We start from the raw sequence: 17,184 nt of genomic DNA, 5'->3' as shown, positions 1-17,184 counted from the left end.
AGCAGCACAGCATGACAAGGTCGAAGGAACTTCAGTGGCTGTGGCGTCACTGTTACATAACATCCCCTCCTCCACCCCGATGACTTCCGGCAACCAGAGACCAGGATCAGGCCTGTCCCCACATGCAGGGTTGCTGCTCTGTAATTACAGCTCTGCGGTGGCCCTGCCCAGGCTTCCAGGGCCGCGGCTCAGCAGCCGGGCACTCTGGGGTCTCCCTCTCGCTAGCACAGCACACGGGCCCCTGAAACAGCCATTTAAGCAGGTGAGGAGCTTCCTGGCTGCATAGTACCCCCAGCACGGGCCTGACTTGGCCCCAGCAGCCTCAGCATGGACCAAGCCCAGGTCCTCCTGCACCCTGGGCATCAGGAAGGAACCGCAACCTGTTTGGGACAGAAGTCGCCAGGGACATAGAATTTGTTCTGTGTTTCTCCGTTCCCCAGACTGTCCTTTACACATCTCTGGGCCTGTTCCAGGAGGCAGCTTTGTTGAACAGATCCGTAGGCAGGACTGGCACCTTCCCCACCAAGTTCCTTATTTAAACAAACAAGCAAACGTGTGTTTTGCTAAATGGAAAAGAAGCTGCCTCCTTTCTGCTTGTAAAGATGTGGGCTTTGAAGTGGGTGTGGAGCTGCAGGCCTGCAATTCCTGCTCTCTGGGAGGCTGAGGCAGGACGAGCCAAAGTCTGAGTGCAGTTTGGGCACTTTACTGACTTAACAAATCACTGTCTCAAAAAATAAAGAAGGGCTGGGGATGTAGCTCAGTGTGATGGTTCCCCAGTTTTAAAAAAAAGTCAACTTAAAGTGGACTGTTTCTCCCAAACCAAGGGCCCTACAGGGTGTCTAGAGGGGTCTGGGGGGTAAAAGATATCTGCCCTGGCTGCTGGCTGCGCTGGGCCCCAAGTCCTCCTGGAAATGGAAGGCAGGGGCAGTGTTGTTTATTTTTTTATTTTTTGTGGTGCTGGGGACCAAAACCAGAGTCTCTGAGCTGTATATTCTCAGCCCTTTTTATTTTTATTGTGATATTTTCTTGCTAAGTCACTAAACTGTCTGAGTTGGACTGATGTGATCCTCCTGCCTCAGCCTCCTGAATGTGTGAGATTATACGTGTGGCTGCTGTGACTGGCAGGACAGAGTTTTAAGCATGTTGTATGCCCACAGCTCTGGGCTTGCCTTCCTAAAGAGCCTCTGTTCTGGCTTGGGTGTGTGTATGTGTGTGTATGTGTGTGTGTGGTGTCACTGTGCATACCCATTTTAATGCTGAATAAACTGAGGATATGATAGGGGTGCAGAGGTCGCACCCTGGTGGCCCCTGAAGCCAACTCTGGCTTGCCAGTGTGTTTCCCATATGTGGCCCACCTGAATATCTGAGGCACAGGCCTGTGAGAGGCAAAGCCAGTGCTAATCTGTTCTTTGTCACCCATGGCCAGGCGGTAGATCAGAAGGAGCACTGGGCAAGCGGTCATAGGTATGCATTTTGTCCTGTTGCTAGGGTGACGGAGGAGGACTGGCTGCATGCCCTGTGTGACCTCATTTCCCTGTCGGTGTAATTAGGGGTCACATTACACAGTTTCTCATACCCCTCCCCTCTGCCCAGCCTTACCAAGGTCCCAGGAGGCAGCACAGCCCCTTGGGAGCTGGCTCAGAGTTCCCAGCAAGCCAGACGCAAGCCTGCCCACCGAGTGTCCTACAGCCCCTCCTGACAGGGGATCTCATCACTCACCAGAGCTAAGCAACGTTTGGCCGTGGCACGAGGTGGCCCCACCCCCAGGCACTTAGTGACCTGACTGCACAGAGCAGGGCTCCCCCAGGGACCACTGTCTCCAGACTCCCCACTCTGAAAGGCAGGATGCCTGATGGCAGGTGTGGTGGCGCATGCCAGGGATGCCAGCGCTGGGGAGGTTGAGGCAAAAAGATCCCTATGAGTTTGAGGCCAACCTGGGCTGTACAGTGAGTTCAAGACCAGTCTGAGCTACATGGTAACACCCTGTACCAAAAATCAGCCTGCCTGAGCTGGACGCCCAGCAGCTTGTCCCTTCCCAGGTCAGTCTGGGGACAAAGATGCCTGCTGGGCATGGGCAAACTAGTCGGGACTTTGTGTTCTTTCAAGTCTGGGGAACAGAGAGCACTTTCTCTGCAATTGTTTGGAGAACCTGAAGCCCAGAGATGGTAAGCCATTGTCCCAAGTCACATAGCAAATTGATACCAAAGCCTCCAGCTGGACAGGAGGTCTTTAGGCCTCCTTCCTGGGTAGGTCCCATCTTCTCGCTCCTCTGGGAATTCAGACCCCTCCACTTTAGGCACCAGACCTCAGAAGGGGCTTGGAGTGGCCCACATGGTGGGGCCTATCTGTGGGGCTCAGAGGCCGAGCACAGAGCCCTACGATCTCCCAGGACCCAGGCTCAGCCCTGGAAGAGACTGCAGAGCTGGCAGCCGGCAGACTGCATTGGGCTTGTAAGACATATTTTGTTTTTCCCACAGTGTTTTTTAACAAATTCACATCAGTTGCCAAGATCTAAGGATCAGGAGATGTTACATAAAAATTTCTGGCTTCTCTGGAAAACCCCAAAAATCTCAAGATGGGACAGAAGCTGGACCACAGGACAGCCCAGAAACGTCTGGCCATATCTAGGTATGGGTGCCCCTGCCCTTCCCACTCCCTACCCACTGGATGCCACTCCCGGGCATCCGGCCTTGTCCTTGTCCCTGTACCTATGATCCCTGCCTGGGCACCTCGAGCCTCCTTCACAGCCGCCCTATGCGCGGAACGTGGCTTCTCACCGTGGCGGTCCTGGGGGAGGCACCACTGTAAGTCGTTCTCACCAAGGGAGCAGTTTTGCATCCCTCTCCCTGGGACATTTGGCAATGGAGACTTTGGTCTTCGCCCCTGGGGGACACATGCTGCTGGCTTCTAGAGGGTGGGGCTGAACATTTGCTGTGCGTGGAAATCCCCACAACTTAGCACTGTGTGGAGTCAAATGTTAGCAGTGGTGGAGCTGAGAAACCTTGGGCTGAACCAAGAGCCTCCGAGAGCCAGGGACAGGATCCCGGGAGGGACAGGAAGGGGCTGGGGCACCCATGCCAGGGAAGTCTCCTGATGGAGGCCTTTTTGGTGATTGTGCAGGACCGGAGTGCCCACTGGGTAGCGCTCATGACATCCCTGTGCCAAGAAGGGTCAGCGGTGAGAACAGCCAATCAGGAGAGCCCCAGGGGACCAGCTGACTGGGCCTGAGCCAGGGCCGGGCACTCATTTATAATATTTATAATAGTCTGTTAAGCACTGACTGCATAAGGAGCTCTGCATTCCACAACGTGCCCCTGACGTGGCCGGAACTTCTGGGGACTCAGCCTGTCCTTGCCTGACCGGAGCCACTGAGTGGTGGCAGCTGGGGCAGGAGAAGGCTGACTGGGGCTAGCCCTTCTGATCTCTAGTTTTCTAGGCTGATTCTTTCCCAGCCAGATCTTATTTTGCAGGCAAGAGGGTAGCCCGGAGGGCAGCGAGGGGCACGGTACTGCCGGCAGGGACCTCAGGCTCTGTGGGAGAGAGTGGGCAGAGTCCCTGGGACCCTTACCTCTGGACTGTGGGAGAACTCCCTGTGCCACCCTGGAAGAGTCACTTAAATTCTCAAGCCTTGCTTTCTCTGCCCATCCATGGAACTGGGGAGGCTGATAATTCTGGCTTGAGGATCCCTTACCCCAGCTGCTTGCAATCAGAAATGTTTTTAGGATTAGCATTTTTCCCCTCAGACTGTGATATCTGCATATACCTATTGAGGTATCTTGGGAACTGAGTCTAAACAAAATTCATGTATGTTTCATATTCATAAGCTAAGGGTAATTTCATGCAATAGTGTTAGTGGGTCTGTTTTTTGTATTTTGTTTGTTTTCTGGTACAGGGGATTGAACACAGGGCCTTCCCAATGAGATATATCCCCATCCCTTTTTTTTTATATTTTTAAAAGATTTTTGAGATAGGTTTTTGCCAAGCCACCAAATCGCCCACCCAAGCTGGACTTGAACTTGAGAGCCTCCTATCTCAGATCCAGTAGAGGGACTTCAGGCCTGCACCGCTGTGTGCTGATCTGTATTTGACTGTGACATATCACAAGGGGCCAGGTGCAGAGCTTCCCACTTGGGGTGGATGCTGGTGCTCATAACAGTTCAGATTTTGGAGCATTTTTATTTTGAATTTTCAGGTTAAAGAGGCTCAATCTGCATCCCACACGTGCCAAGGCACCAAGCTATGTGTGGTAGACTCGGTCATCTCAGAACCCTATGGAGATGGTGTAGTTCAGGGTTAGGTTGCTCGTCTCACAAGTGCAAGGCCCTGGGTTTGATCTTTAGCAGTGAAAAGAAAAGCTATGAAAATACTTGCTGCTATTACGTGCACACGTGTATGGGAAAGGAGACTTGAGACGTAAGAAACTACTTCGAGCTTTTCTGAAGACACTGCAGGTGAGTAATGGAATCTCCACATCTGGACCAGGCAGCTGGCTCCTGTCTGCCCTTCTCCATTTCTAGCACCAGCTCATATCTTTAAGAATTCAAAAATGGGGCTGGGCATGGTGGTGGTCACCTGTAATCTCCGCACTCAGAGGCTGAGGCAGGAGGATCACCAGGAGCTTGAAGCCATATACCTGGGCTATATAGTGAGACCCACCCAACCAACCAAATGGACAAACAAACACATGGACCAAGGAGAGGAACGCTGGATCAAACACTCCCATGGTACCCACATCTCTGTGCACAGGCCCCTGGACTCCGGGCTTTGGGTAGTCTCTGCAACTTCAGGCAGCCTGGGATTATTCCTTTACTCTCTCCCCTCAAGAATAACCATACCCAGGGCCCTGGTTCACCTTTCAGAAAAACTGAGATTCCTAATAAAACAGCAAAAACCATAATTTTTAATCTTAAAACTTACTTGCATATTTCTACTGACCATTTGTGATTTGCTACAAAATCCATGTGGTATATTGTGAGAGGCTGCAAAATACAAGTGTGCTGTTATGGTTTGGATGAGTGTCTCCAATTTTGTACCGGGTGACCCTACCGCGGAGCCATTTAGGAGGCAGAGCCAGGGCACAGGGTTCTTTGGTTTCTGGGCTGTGCCTTTGAAGTTGAATTGTGGAACCCTGGCTGTCCCTCTTCCTGCCATGATGTGGCATCCTCACCAGTCACCCAAGGTCATGGGGGCATTTGGTCTTGAACTGAACCCTCCAGAACTATGAGCCAAAATAGCTCTTTCCTCCCTAAACCTGAATTTCCCCAGGTGTTTCATTATAATAAGGCAATGCTAACTAATACACATGCACACATTACACATTTCACAGTGTGAAGTGATCTCCCCCAGGTCCCCAGCTACATGATGGCTTGAATCTGAGGCTGACTTTTCCTCAACTCCCCAGCATGAGCTGTTGTGCCATAGCCAGCCGAGCCAGGGGGTAAACACAACTTCCAAATATCCACTCTTTCATCCTACGTGACCTTAGCATGGTCAGCCCATTAAGGGTAGCGGGAGAATAAGAAAAATAAAAGAACCTGGTAATGTGGAGGGCTATCCTGTCAATGGCAGAACGGTGGGCAAGTCTCACTGGGCAGTGAACAGTATGCTCATTCCTGCTGTGTTATTTTTACTGAAATATTTGGCCTACTTATCTATCTATCTATATCTCAGTACTGAAAATTGAACCCAGGGCCTTATGCATGCAAGTGACCTACCACTGGGCTACATCCTGGCCCTTTTCTATTTTATTTTGAGACAGAGTCCCACAAAGTTCCTTGGCTGGTCTTGAACTTGTGATGCTCCTGCCTCAGCCGCCCAGGTAACTGGGATTACCGGCCTGCACCACCACACCCAGCCTCATGCTGTGCCGCATGCAGTTCAGGAACAGAAACGGGGAGGCTCTTCTCCAGCACAGGCCATTGTGACTTGGTGCCATCGATCACTGTGGCAAATCAGAAGGGACTTCTGTGCTCAGAGTGAATTCCTGTGGCACAGAGGAGCAGCGGCACATGAAGGCAGAGGCGCTTTTCCCAATGGAAATAATGGTCCGTACCTAGTGGAGAGATCTCTGCTGCAGCTGCCTGGGCCAGGAACCCAGAGTATGGTGCCCAGGCCCGTGGCATGCATGAGGTCCTTGGAGACGCCTGCGGGCAGAGGTCTCACACATTCTGCTTGGAGCTGGGTGGCAAAGCTGTCCTGTACTGGAAATCAGCACCACAGTGTTTATTAAGCACCTATCATGTGCAGGTTTGTGTGTGCGTTTATCTCTGCTGACCTACAACCCTGATCCTCTGAGTGGGGCAATTCTTACACCCATTTTATGTACAAGGATGACTAAGGCTCGTGGGTGGGGGAGAAATTTCCACACAGCTTAGAAAGTGGCCAAGCAAAGGTGGGAACCTGCTAACTCAGGCTTGGGTCTCTAGCCACTTTGCTGTGCTGCCTGACCAGCTAACTAGCTAATCAGACAATTAACCAACCCACTGACCAGGCCGTGACCACCCTCGTGCACATTTCCAAGTTGCCCCCGAGCAACGGGAGAGGCAGACAGACTGGCCCTCTGACCTTTGGGGGCAGTTTCACCCGGGCAGAGCCAAGACTGCTGCCTCCAGCTGAGCTGAGGGACACGTGCAAAGGACTCAGGAGAGTGAGGAGAGTTTATGCTCAATAACTGTTACTTATTCATGCTAGAGTAATGAGATTGTGATTTTTTAAATTAAAGTTTGTTTCTATGTTAATGTTTTACAATTGATTTTAAACCAAGGCGGCTTTTCACAATACCTGTACCCGGGGATGGTGGAGAGGGTGGTGAGTTTGAGTGGTGCCCAGGGATGGCAGAGAGAGTGGCATGGCCAAAAGATGCCTACATTGTCACTGTTGCAGAGGCCTATCCTTAGCTGCAAGCAAGCCGCCGCGCACAGCCCAACCTCTGTTCTCTGTCTCTGTGCCCACTGGACCAGTGTACGAGGGAGGACCTGGGTCCTGTGATTGTCTCAGTGCAAAGCCCTTCCCCTCCAGCCAGAGCAGGAGCACCCCGGGCAGACAGCGACGGTGTGCTGAGCTCACCAGAAGGGCTGGGACAAAAGGAAATGGACACTGGTGGCCGCTGCCCAACCAATCCTGGGGCCACTGCTCAGAATTTGCCACTTCCTGACCTCTTTCTGGGAGAAGAATTTAGAGCCTGGACTTTACATGCACAGTGATGCTCTCAGCACTTTTTTTCCCATTTCCTTGCTTTCCCTATGCCTAGGGTCCTCCGTGACCAGACAGACCATGGGGGGAAAAAGAAGAGAGGGCAGGAAGAACACAGGAAGGGTTATTTCTAATTGATATGATTATGAGAAAAATTGGCTTGATTTTCTAAACAGACAAACACCTGTCTTGGTTATTTTTCTCTAGTTGCTGAGACAAAATGCCTGATGCCCAAAATGAAGGATGGAAAGGTTTATTTAGCTTACAGTTTGTGGAGGTTTTGGTCCATAATCAGCTGGCTCCACGGCAGGTGGCATAGCACCAGGGAAACGCTTCAAGACAGCAGAGCAAAAGAGGGGCCAAATGACCTTTTCCCCCCTTCTATGGTACACAGGCCCCCACTCCAAGGCCAGTATAGCACTCACAAAATCTTGCCCTCCTTTGCACAGGCTGAGGATATTTACAAAGCATGAACCCTGGCTCCCTGCTGAGTCTCTTGGTTAAACTTCTAAACTGCTCAAGTAGATACACTGTATCAGCCGTAGCAACACCAGCACAAGTTAGAGCCCCTGACATCCTCTGCTCAGAGCACCTGCCTGTCCCCATCCTCCATCCCTGCTCGGTGGCCCTGGCAGCTGCCACCCCTCTCTGTGAGCTCTGTTCCACAAGTTTCACTGTGTTCCCTTGGGTTAACAATGCCGCTTCCCAAAACGTCTGCAAAGCTGGCAGAAGGACCTGTATTTTTCCAGTTCTAGCTCCATATTAGTCTCCCCTCAGAAATAACATAAACCATTGCAGTTCCCAGAACTCAGGATTTCATGGCCTATAAAGACTTATGTCCATCAAAGCGTGGCCTATGTCTTTGTCTGTGCCCAGTGCCCGTGATTCCCACGGCACACACAGACTGTCACCTCAGGTCTACCAGAGGCTTCAGTGCTGCCGGGTCCCTGAGCCCCTAGGGGGTCCGGTGGCCTCCCCATCTGTGGCATCATTGGAAAGGGGCTCCATTGCTGGAGCTGCTGTGGCACCAGAGACTTCGTGTCCGGGTAACTTGGTGTGTCACTACCCCGTCCCACTCACTGCCATCTTTACCTGGACTTCCTGGCCTCCTGCACCATGTTCCTCTCTCCCCTGCATCCGGACTTGGCTCCTGCTGCACCAGGTGAGTCCCTTGCCTAGAAGCCTCCATTGATTTCTCATTGCTCTTTCCCTGAATGCGACGTAAAGGGCATCATCTGTCCCCTGCTGCCTGCCACCCTCAGTTGTGCCCTTTTCCCTTCTGGCTTCATTTGCCAACCCCTGGTGGCCTTCTTGTTCTCCTGTGACTAAGCTGAGCCGCTTCCACAGAAGGGCCTTGTCACACACTGTCCCTCCGCCCAGGACACCTCTGTCCCTGTACCATCTGTGCCCAGGTTTCATGGTTTAGGTCTCTGCTAGATGCCAGCTCTCCGGAGGGTCTTTCTAGTCAACTTAGCCCAAGAGCTGTCGCTCAGCTGTCCCCACTGGTATCTGTTTTCTTTTGTCGTGGTACCAAGGTGCTCCTGAGATCGCCTGCTGAATGCTCATTGGTTGTCATCTTCAAGCACTCAGGACACTCCCTGAGGACAGGGGCCATCTCTGTCTTGTCAGACCTGGCCCTCAAGGACATGCCTGACACACAGACTTGATGTTCAATTACTTGCTGATGGAAATTTGTGGACGGAAAGCGTGAGCAGCCTTTCCAAGTGGGCCTTGTATCCAAGCTTAGGGACCTGGGGTCTGGGTGGGGAAGCTTTCTGTCCTGGACCAGTCATGGTGGTATCCTCTCCTCCTGTCGACTTCTCACTGCCAGGCAACAGAAGAAGTCAGACAGACTGTATCACTTGTTAGGTGTTATCTGTGGACCAGATTCAGTACTTAAAAGTCTTTGCAGGCAAGTGATCCTCTTGTGCCCATTTTACAGATACTGAAGTAGAGTCATGAACTGACTTCAGCCATGCACAGCAGCAGAACTGGCTGCAGAGCCATGGGTCTCTCACTCCTCCATGAGCAACTGAAAAGTCCAGCACTTCTTCCAGGGAGCTCACAGCAGTGTTCTAGGGTCTGGCAGGCAGGTTGCCATGCAGCACTTAGCTCCAAGTTGTACACAGAACATTGGCTCTGAACCTTTAAGCTGCTTTATTTTCTTGGTGGCCACCACATTTTCCCAGTCCCCAGGCTGGGATGCTCAAAGATGCAGCCATCGGGACATGTGGTGAGTGGTGAGCCCTGGGACATGCAGGTCACCAGACTCTGCCTCCGTGGCCATCCCAGACTTCCTGATGAACTTGGCCCAAAGCCCAGGGACCTGCTTTGGAAACAGCCACAGGACTGGAGCAGAAGGAAGAATGCAAAAGAAAGACCTGCCTTGGAGGCTGGTGGGGGCGGGCAGGAAGCAGGCCACAGGCCACAGGCCACGCTTCTACAGCAGCGGGAAGGGGCCAAGGGCACCCGCCACTCAGCAGGCCCTGGCTGCAGCATGGTCACAGGGCAGCATGAGATGATGATGGCGCTTTCAAGGAGGCCTCCTTGTGTTCCCCAAGAGAGCTGAGGACCTTATAGAGATCCAGGGGGAGAGGAGGGGCACGGAATGGACAGAAGGAGGAGGAGGAGGAGGAGGAGGAGGAGATTCACATCCAGACTCATGATCATGGCCCTCATAGTGCGCTTCTCTGTCCAGCTGCTTGAGATGCGGATCCCAGCCACATGGGTAGAAGCCAGGTAGGTGACAATGTCCAGCAGAGAAGACAGGCATGGTGACAATGTCATGGGTGCTCAGTGGATCATTCCTTCCCTTTACCTCCATGTTCCACATTTGGAAGAAAGGAGCGTGAGCCTAACTTGCCTTCTTGTTCTCAAATCATTGCTCAGAGGCCCGTCCCAAGCTCACAGTGACCCAAGCTCACAGTGACTGGCCATATATTCTCCTCAAAACCTGGCCACTAGTGCTCAGTTCAGCAGCATCTATCACCTCCTGAAATAGCCAGGTCAGAGTCTAAAGGGGAAGGGGAGATGGCTCTGCAAAGGGATTACCAGGGCTGAGAGGGGACACACGACCAGATGTGACCACAGCCCAAAGTCCCCAGGTGGTCTGGCCCTCAGCAGACAGCTTATCTCCCTGGTTCTATTGTGAACCTGACCTAGCACAATGATCTGAGTTCTCCACCGACCAGGAAGGAGGTGGCAGAGTCCCCTGAGCCCTTCATTCAGCCCAGAGCCCCTCTGATAACTGATCCCAGACACAGGTGGGAGGGTGGGGTCTCCAATAACCAACACAATGAGCCCTGGAAGACAGTGATTAACTGCACAGCGGGGCCTAGAACCAGCATCTTCTGACCTCCAGAGCTGAGCTCCCCCACAGTCCAGGGCCCAAATCCAAACACACCGTCAGGGGAAGGTTCCTGTGCCACCCATGGGAACAGGGAGCAGTCTGGGAGATGTCATCGGGATACCAACACACTGGCAATTTTAGGACATTCTGATGGTTCATAGGGACAAGAATACGGGCCTCCTGCCTGCCATGTAGGAACCTGAGTACAAGTCACTGCCTTCTAGGACTCTCTTGGCTCCAAGGGCTGTTCCGAAAGCCGTCTCACAGGGCCAGTGCTTTCCCATCTGTGCCAGGACTGTCCTTGCACCTGCACCTCCCTGCTGGCCTGTGTATGTGTGTGTATACTCAAGGGTACGCATGCATGTGTGCACACGCTTGTGTGTATACCCAGACGAGTCCTCCGGAGGTTTCCTGTCAGCCGAGGTACAGAATGTCACTCCTTTTTCCAAATCCCCAAGGCTCCTTGCTTCTCTGTATCTTGCGTGGTTATTGATGACATGACATCCAATTTTCAGCTTCCTGTCCCCAGCCCCAGTGTGTTAATCAGATGTGGGCATCAGATGCTTTGATCTGACCTGGGTCCAGCACTGTCTTACTCCAGCCATGACGATGCTCCTGAGAACAGAATCCCATTCTGCCCTAGCGAGAGGCCCTCAGTGAAGCTGAGTCTTGTCCTGATTCCTGGCTCCTCCTCCCAAGCAGCTCACCGGGTTTGCCCCCACCAGCCCCCGGGCTGAGCCAAGGTGAGTTTACAGAAGCACTTGTTGAAGTGTGGGCTGAGGATTGCGGGTCAAGCCCTTCCCAACCACACAGCTGTGGAAGGCTGGGCTTCTCACACCCACAGCCAGAACACCACAGCCAGAACAATGTTTCTGGCGGCCTGAGGGCTGCCAGGGAGCTGCACTTTAAAGGGATTTGCCAAAGTGTAAAACCAGGTGCCTCTTTGCACTTCATTTTCCTTCAGAAAGCGATCATTCATAAACCGTGTTATTCTAACCTGTGTTATGGCTTTGACTAGTCTTTTGTAGTTTTAGTTGTTAAATGGTAACATCAATAAATATAATCCACATTAAAAGAAAATATATTGGGGTCTTCTCTAATTTTTAAAAGGGTAAGGGTTGGGAGAACAACTCTGAGAACACTAGTTTGAACCAAGGTGGGAATCCCATTACTGGGGCCAGTCATTGGTTCAAAAAGTCAGGCCTAAACCAATCAGCACATGATAGTTTGTTGGTGATAGCTATTGGCTGCGTCATGATCATGTGACCCCAATTTGGACCAATGAGGAGTGGTTTTCTGTGAGCTGCTTGAGAAAATTTTCTCCATCCCTGTTTTATAAACCTATCTTCCATTTCTCTGACAGGACTGTGACCAGCTCTGATGACCAGAACTTAGCAGCTGTCCAGAACCTCCAGCCCTAGGATTGAGTTAACACCAAAGAGGGCAGAGCCAAGAGAATCATCAAGAAAGGAGACAAAGTTGTAAATTAAGCCAAACTACATCTTCAAGTATGTGCTTTCTGTGCAGTAGAAACACTTTCTACAGCAGCTGGAATTGGGCATTTACAGATGAAGGTGCTTACATTGCTGCCAGTCATGATGAAATGTCACTGGGTGGAGGTGTGGGGTGCGGGACACTCTCTGGTACTCAGGAGTGGCCCCCAGCGATCCTCCTTTGGCCCATGTCTGTTGCTGGGAATTTGAGGCCATACTTTGATCTGCCTGCTACAGCCTGGGCTGTGAGAACTAATGACAGGGTACCCGTCACAGCGATGATGAAAAACAATGCATTCCGATTCCATTCTGCTAATTTAAGCAGAAAGGGCACGCTTGATGACCAGCTCAGTTCTCTCCTGTGGGGTGGGAGAGCTGAACTTGGAGGCTACAAGACCAGAATTGATGCCCCCACTCCAGCCTCTCAGCTGGTCCTCTGGCCACTCCTCACCGTTGGGCACAGACTCTGTCTCTCTGTCTTGCCTGCTGCCATCGTAGTCTTCAGAAACAGAATCTAAATTTGTACTTCTCGCGTCTTCTTTGGGTCACTGGCTCTCAGAGCTAATGGTGAGAAATGTGCTCCTGATTGGTGGAAACTAGGTCACATGCCCATTCCCCAGTTGCAAGGAAGGATGGGAAAACTGGCAGCTGGCATTTCTGATTTGATTGCAGGAGGCAGGTTCCGCTTGAAAGCAATTAGGGCCTCTGCAAGCATAGGAAAGAGGTTTCTGTGTGTGAGAGACGCCTGAGTGACAGGTGCCTCCTGTAGACAAGCACGCAACACTCTGGAGAGCAACTGAGCCTGGTGAAATCTCACCAATGCCAGGAAAAACACACAGCCTTTGGCCAGGACCTAGGCTGCCAGTCATGCAAAAAAAATGGATCTCCCTAGATCCCTCCTCAAGTGCACAGGCAAACTCTCCTCAGAATAACTGAGATCACAACGGACTCAGAAACTGTGTTGCTCTGGATGCTACTTCTGGCATTATCACTCACAGGTCTGTACCTTGGGCAACAACAGGTTTAACCTTGCTGGGCCTCACTGTTCTTCGTGTAAAATGGGTTAATGACAACAGCTTTGTGTAGAAGCCGCTGTAAGAAGCTCAGATACACTGAGTGCTTTGTGTTGAACTCACGATCTGTCACTTGTGATGTCACAGGACAGGGTGCCACCATAGCATCTGTCTGCCTGGGAACTGTCTGCATCTTTCCTGTCTTTTCCATGGGTCAGCTCTTCTCTCTCAGTGCACAGAAGTCCTTTTCACCATGATGGAGAAGAAGAGAAGCTTCGAGTCTTCTGGAAAGTTTCATTGACCGCCCGCCAGCTGCCAAGGCCTCATCCCTTCTTTCATTCATCACCTCCTTCTCATCAACCCCATTCCAACTTCCCCCCAAGTTCTTTGCACATGAGCCTTCTTTATCTTTTAAAAGAAGTCATCTTCTTTCTCATCTGCACACCTTCCTCCTTGTCCTGGAACATCTACTTCCAGATTGTTCATCCAAGTTGACAGCGAAAATGTCACCTCCTCTGAGAAGTCCTCCTGACTACCCACATCAAAGCGCACTCTGTTCCTTCCCTTTGGTGGCTTTGATCCTCTGGTCTCAAAGTGTCTGAGCTGCTCTGATTCCACTCCTGGGACCTCATGATGGGTCACTGCGGACCAAGCCAGAAGTCATAGATGTTTGGAGCAGGGAGGAAATGGCTGCTGGGGGAAAATGCTTGCATCCACAGCTTCTGCAGACTTTAGCACAGGGTCCCCCTATGATACAAGGGCTGACAAGACTCGGGACCTCCCAGAAAATGAGCCCCCCGCTGGGCTACACATTCCTGATGACAAGGTCAGGCAAGGCCTTGCTTGACTGTCAACTGCTCCCAGAGCCCTGGGAGCAGTGTGAGCCCCAGGGGGAGGGCTGCTGTCGCCTGTGCTGTGGAGGTTGCAGCAGCTGAGACTGGGGGTGGGTTTGGACCGGTGTTAATGAGAGGGCCTGCTGATCTGGCAGCTTTGCTCATTAGGCTGCGACAGTTCCAGACTCAGCCAAAGAAAGCAAGTTGGTTATGCTAATCAGGGCAGCCTGGTTTCCTGGCTGGCAGAGTTGCTGGAGCCTGGAGCGTGTGCCCAGCATGTGAGCCATGGCAGAGGAGAGGAAGGGTCCATGGTGCGGAAGGCCAAACACAAGCCTAGGTTCTGGGGCTGCGTGGTGCTCCAATTTAGGGGCAAAGGGGAAGGAATGATGGGAAAGGCCACTAGAAAGAAAAAGGCAGAAGGACACACACACATGCATGCACACACCGATGCTCACGCACAAGCCATCTACTCTGGAAGGTGAGGAGATGCTCAGGGCCCCAGCTTTCCAAACGCAGCCTCAAGTGATGCTAAACAGCATCCTGCCTCGGGACTCCCAGGGGTCTGGACCGTGTCTATGGTGCCTCTTGACTGAGTCAGCCCTGCATCACAGGGTGGCCTGTGGTCTCAGGGCTTAGGGGTCCGAGGCTGACCAGAGAGGGAAACCAATCCTACTGGATGCAGGGACACAGTCACCAAATTACAGACTGGAAAATGCTGAGTGGCTTTCCCCATGGCTGATGTGAGAGCACAGGATCTCAGACCTTGGAGAAAGCTGCTTGCAAACCCTCTGATTCAGCCCCTACCAAGCACCAGATCCAGGCACAGGTCCACAGAGACACACAGCGCTGTCCCTGGGTTCAAGAGCTCAGCAAGGACTACACCAGCCATTTAGTGACTGCTCAGTCACATAAGCGCAGGCCGAAGTGGATCCCCTAACTCAGGCCGGGAGGAGACGGGAGAGGAGGGCTGAGTGACACCCTGGCTCATGTCTGCAGGGCCGATTCTCTGTGGCACGGAGCTCTGCAGCCTGGACATCCCTGACACATCCCATCTTCCCAGCCACCTTAGGCAGGGGGGCCTAATTCTCCATTTTGGAAGCAGAGGCACAAAATGATGAAGACATTTTCTTGGCATTGCACCACTGGTTAGGGGTGAGATGGCGAGAGAGGCTCCTGTGCACAGCAGTGGAAAAGGCCCAGCCAGGGGGGTCTGTCGGTGGGGGAAGGGAAGGGGTGTCACAGTCTGATTCATGCAACACTGAAGCCTAGAAGCAGTGGCAGTGCCCTGTGCCCCGGAAGCAGTTAGCTGAACCTGCGGCAAGGCCATTGCTGCTGATTAATTCTCTGTAACATCAACTATTTAGAATCTCCCTTTGTGGCTGGGGGTGGAGCGGGGCCCTGGCTGCCTGCATCAATATTTCAGATGCTTCTCTCGGTCTGTGCACACTGAGAGGCCAGGGGCATAACTTCGGAGACAGAGAGTAAGCAAGCTCATCTGCCCCTAAGGCGGGCTGAGGTGTCTGCATGTGGGGACTTCTCCAGGGAACTCTTGCAGGCTACACACAGGTTCCATCAATTCTGCCTGCTTTGACTTTGGACCCTTTTTTGGCTTCTGAGCCTCAGGGTCTGAGATTAAGGGTGGTGCACAGTTCCGGACACAACATGGGGAAAATTTTTTCCAGGTTTGTGTTTCCCAGGTGCTGCCCATCCTGGAGGGAGCAGGGGGAGGGCCAGATGGGGATCTCCATGGGGGCCCTTTCTCCCACTCTACCTCGGTGCTCCCTGAGAGTTCTGCTTCTCCAGGACAGCTCCAGCCCCTTCCCTGACTGGACAGTAGGTCCTTCTGCCTGTCCTGGGCCCCTCTGATCAGGGGTCAGCTCTGTTTTTTTTGTGATCATTTACTTATTGTAGCTTCTTCCTATAGATTGTGAGCTATTGAGAGTAGGGACCGGTTCCAACTTTATCATCACACCCTGGCATTTACCATTGAGCCTGGCATGCAGTAGGTACTCATTAATATTTGTGGAAGGATGCACAGTTATTGGGGGGATGATTTGGGGAGAGCCTTTTTTCTTTCTCTCCCTCCCTTCCTCCTATCCCCTGCCCTTCCTTTCTTCCTTCTATCCAGAAGCACTTTTTTGGTGTGGCTGCTGGGGATATAAGATGAGTTGCATGGTTTGGCCGGGCACAGATGGCTGCGCCTGCAGGAGGTCCCCATGACCCTGGGGTGGAATGGTCTGGGCTCACCTGCCCTGCTGAGGCCCCTGAGATGTGGCCAGGAACCAGACGATGGTGTGGACACAGGAAGTGGTTCTGAAGCTGGCTTTGGAGACCCTTCCCGAGGTTTCCATGCAACTCACTAGCACCTTCCCTGCTACTCTGACCTCTACAGACCTCACAGCAAATCCTGCAGGGTGGGTTTCTGGGGGAGAGAGGTTTTGAGGAGGAAACTAGTTTGGGATTACAGGCTATCAAATGATCCAGACCTTGGGGGTGGGAATTGGAGGCCTCTGAAAGACAGATGTCTCTCTTCCCATAATGACAGTTTGGGAGGCCATTTGGGTACCCCCTGGCTTGGCTGGTGGAGCCGGCCTGAGGGGAGCCTCAGGCAGGGACTGAACCCTCTTTTGCCGGGAGTGTTTCCTCCCTGGAGCTCCAGGAGATTAGTGCTTGTGTCAGGTGCTGGGCCAGACTCCCCAGAGGCCCAGATTCCATTTAGGCCAGCAGCTACAGCACTGATGGCTGTAAGAGCTCTGCCCCGCCTGGCCTGTGCCTTTTGAAGGTGTTTACTCTTGGGGGTCTTCAAGGGAAATGGAGGCCACAGTCAGGAAATGGGCAGGGAGGGCTGAGAGGGGGCTGTCGCAGCCCCCTGACTCCTCACCGCAGCCCCATGTCACACCAGCAGGCAGCACCAGGTCTGAGGGCGCCAGAAACCCAACCAGACTCCCATTCTTGGAAGTCCCGCCATGGAAATCTCTTCAGAGGCTATTTTCTCATAGTAAAAGAAATATTTGTTCATTGCACAAAAATTTAAACAAGTTAGAAAGGAAAAATAAAACAGCATAAATCACTTATAAATTTTAACTACTCTTGCATTTTTGGGGGGTTTTTCTTTCCTAAGAGAAACATGGAATTGACTTGGAATTTTCCAGATATCAGATAGCATTAGACAGGCTGTCTTACATTGTTTTTTAAATTAGTAGTATTTCATGGGTATTTTCCCATATAAATACACACAACTTTAACCTGGTGGTTTTCAATCTGCACTCACACGACAGGTGCTGGGGAGTTAAGACAATTCCCAG

The 17,184-nt window shown here is 52.1% G+C and overlaps 1 protein-coding gene and 1 long non-coding RNA gene across 4 annotated transcripts in view; one reads left to right on the top strand and one right to left on the bottom strand.

Annotated features, from left to right (window-relative positions):
- Kazn (kazrin, periplakin interacting protein) overlaps positions 1-17,184 on the bottom strand; it is a 992,111-nt gene that overhangs the window by 122,720 nt on the left and 852,207 nt on the right. The window lies entirely within an intron of this gene.
- Positions 90-5,651, top strand: LOC134472915 (uncharacterized). The gene is made up of 3 exons (XR_010042945.1): positions 90-262; positions 2,478-2,628; positions 4,193-5,651. It is a non-coding gene; the product is annotated as an uncharacterized LOC134472915 (long non-coding RNA).

This window comes from Cavia porcellus, unplaced genomic scaffold, assembly GCF_034190915.1.
Source record: "Cavia porcellus strain 051 isolate PalLab524CR breed Dunkin Hartley unplaced genomic scaffold, mCavPor4.1 scaffold_25, whole genome shotgun sequence".
Taxonomy (NCBI): Eukaryota; Metazoa; Chordata; class Mammalia; order Rodentia; family Caviidae; genus Cavia; species Cavia porcellus.
Note: the sequence above shows the minus strand (reverse complement) of the source record. Positions and strands in the feature narration are given on the sequence as shown.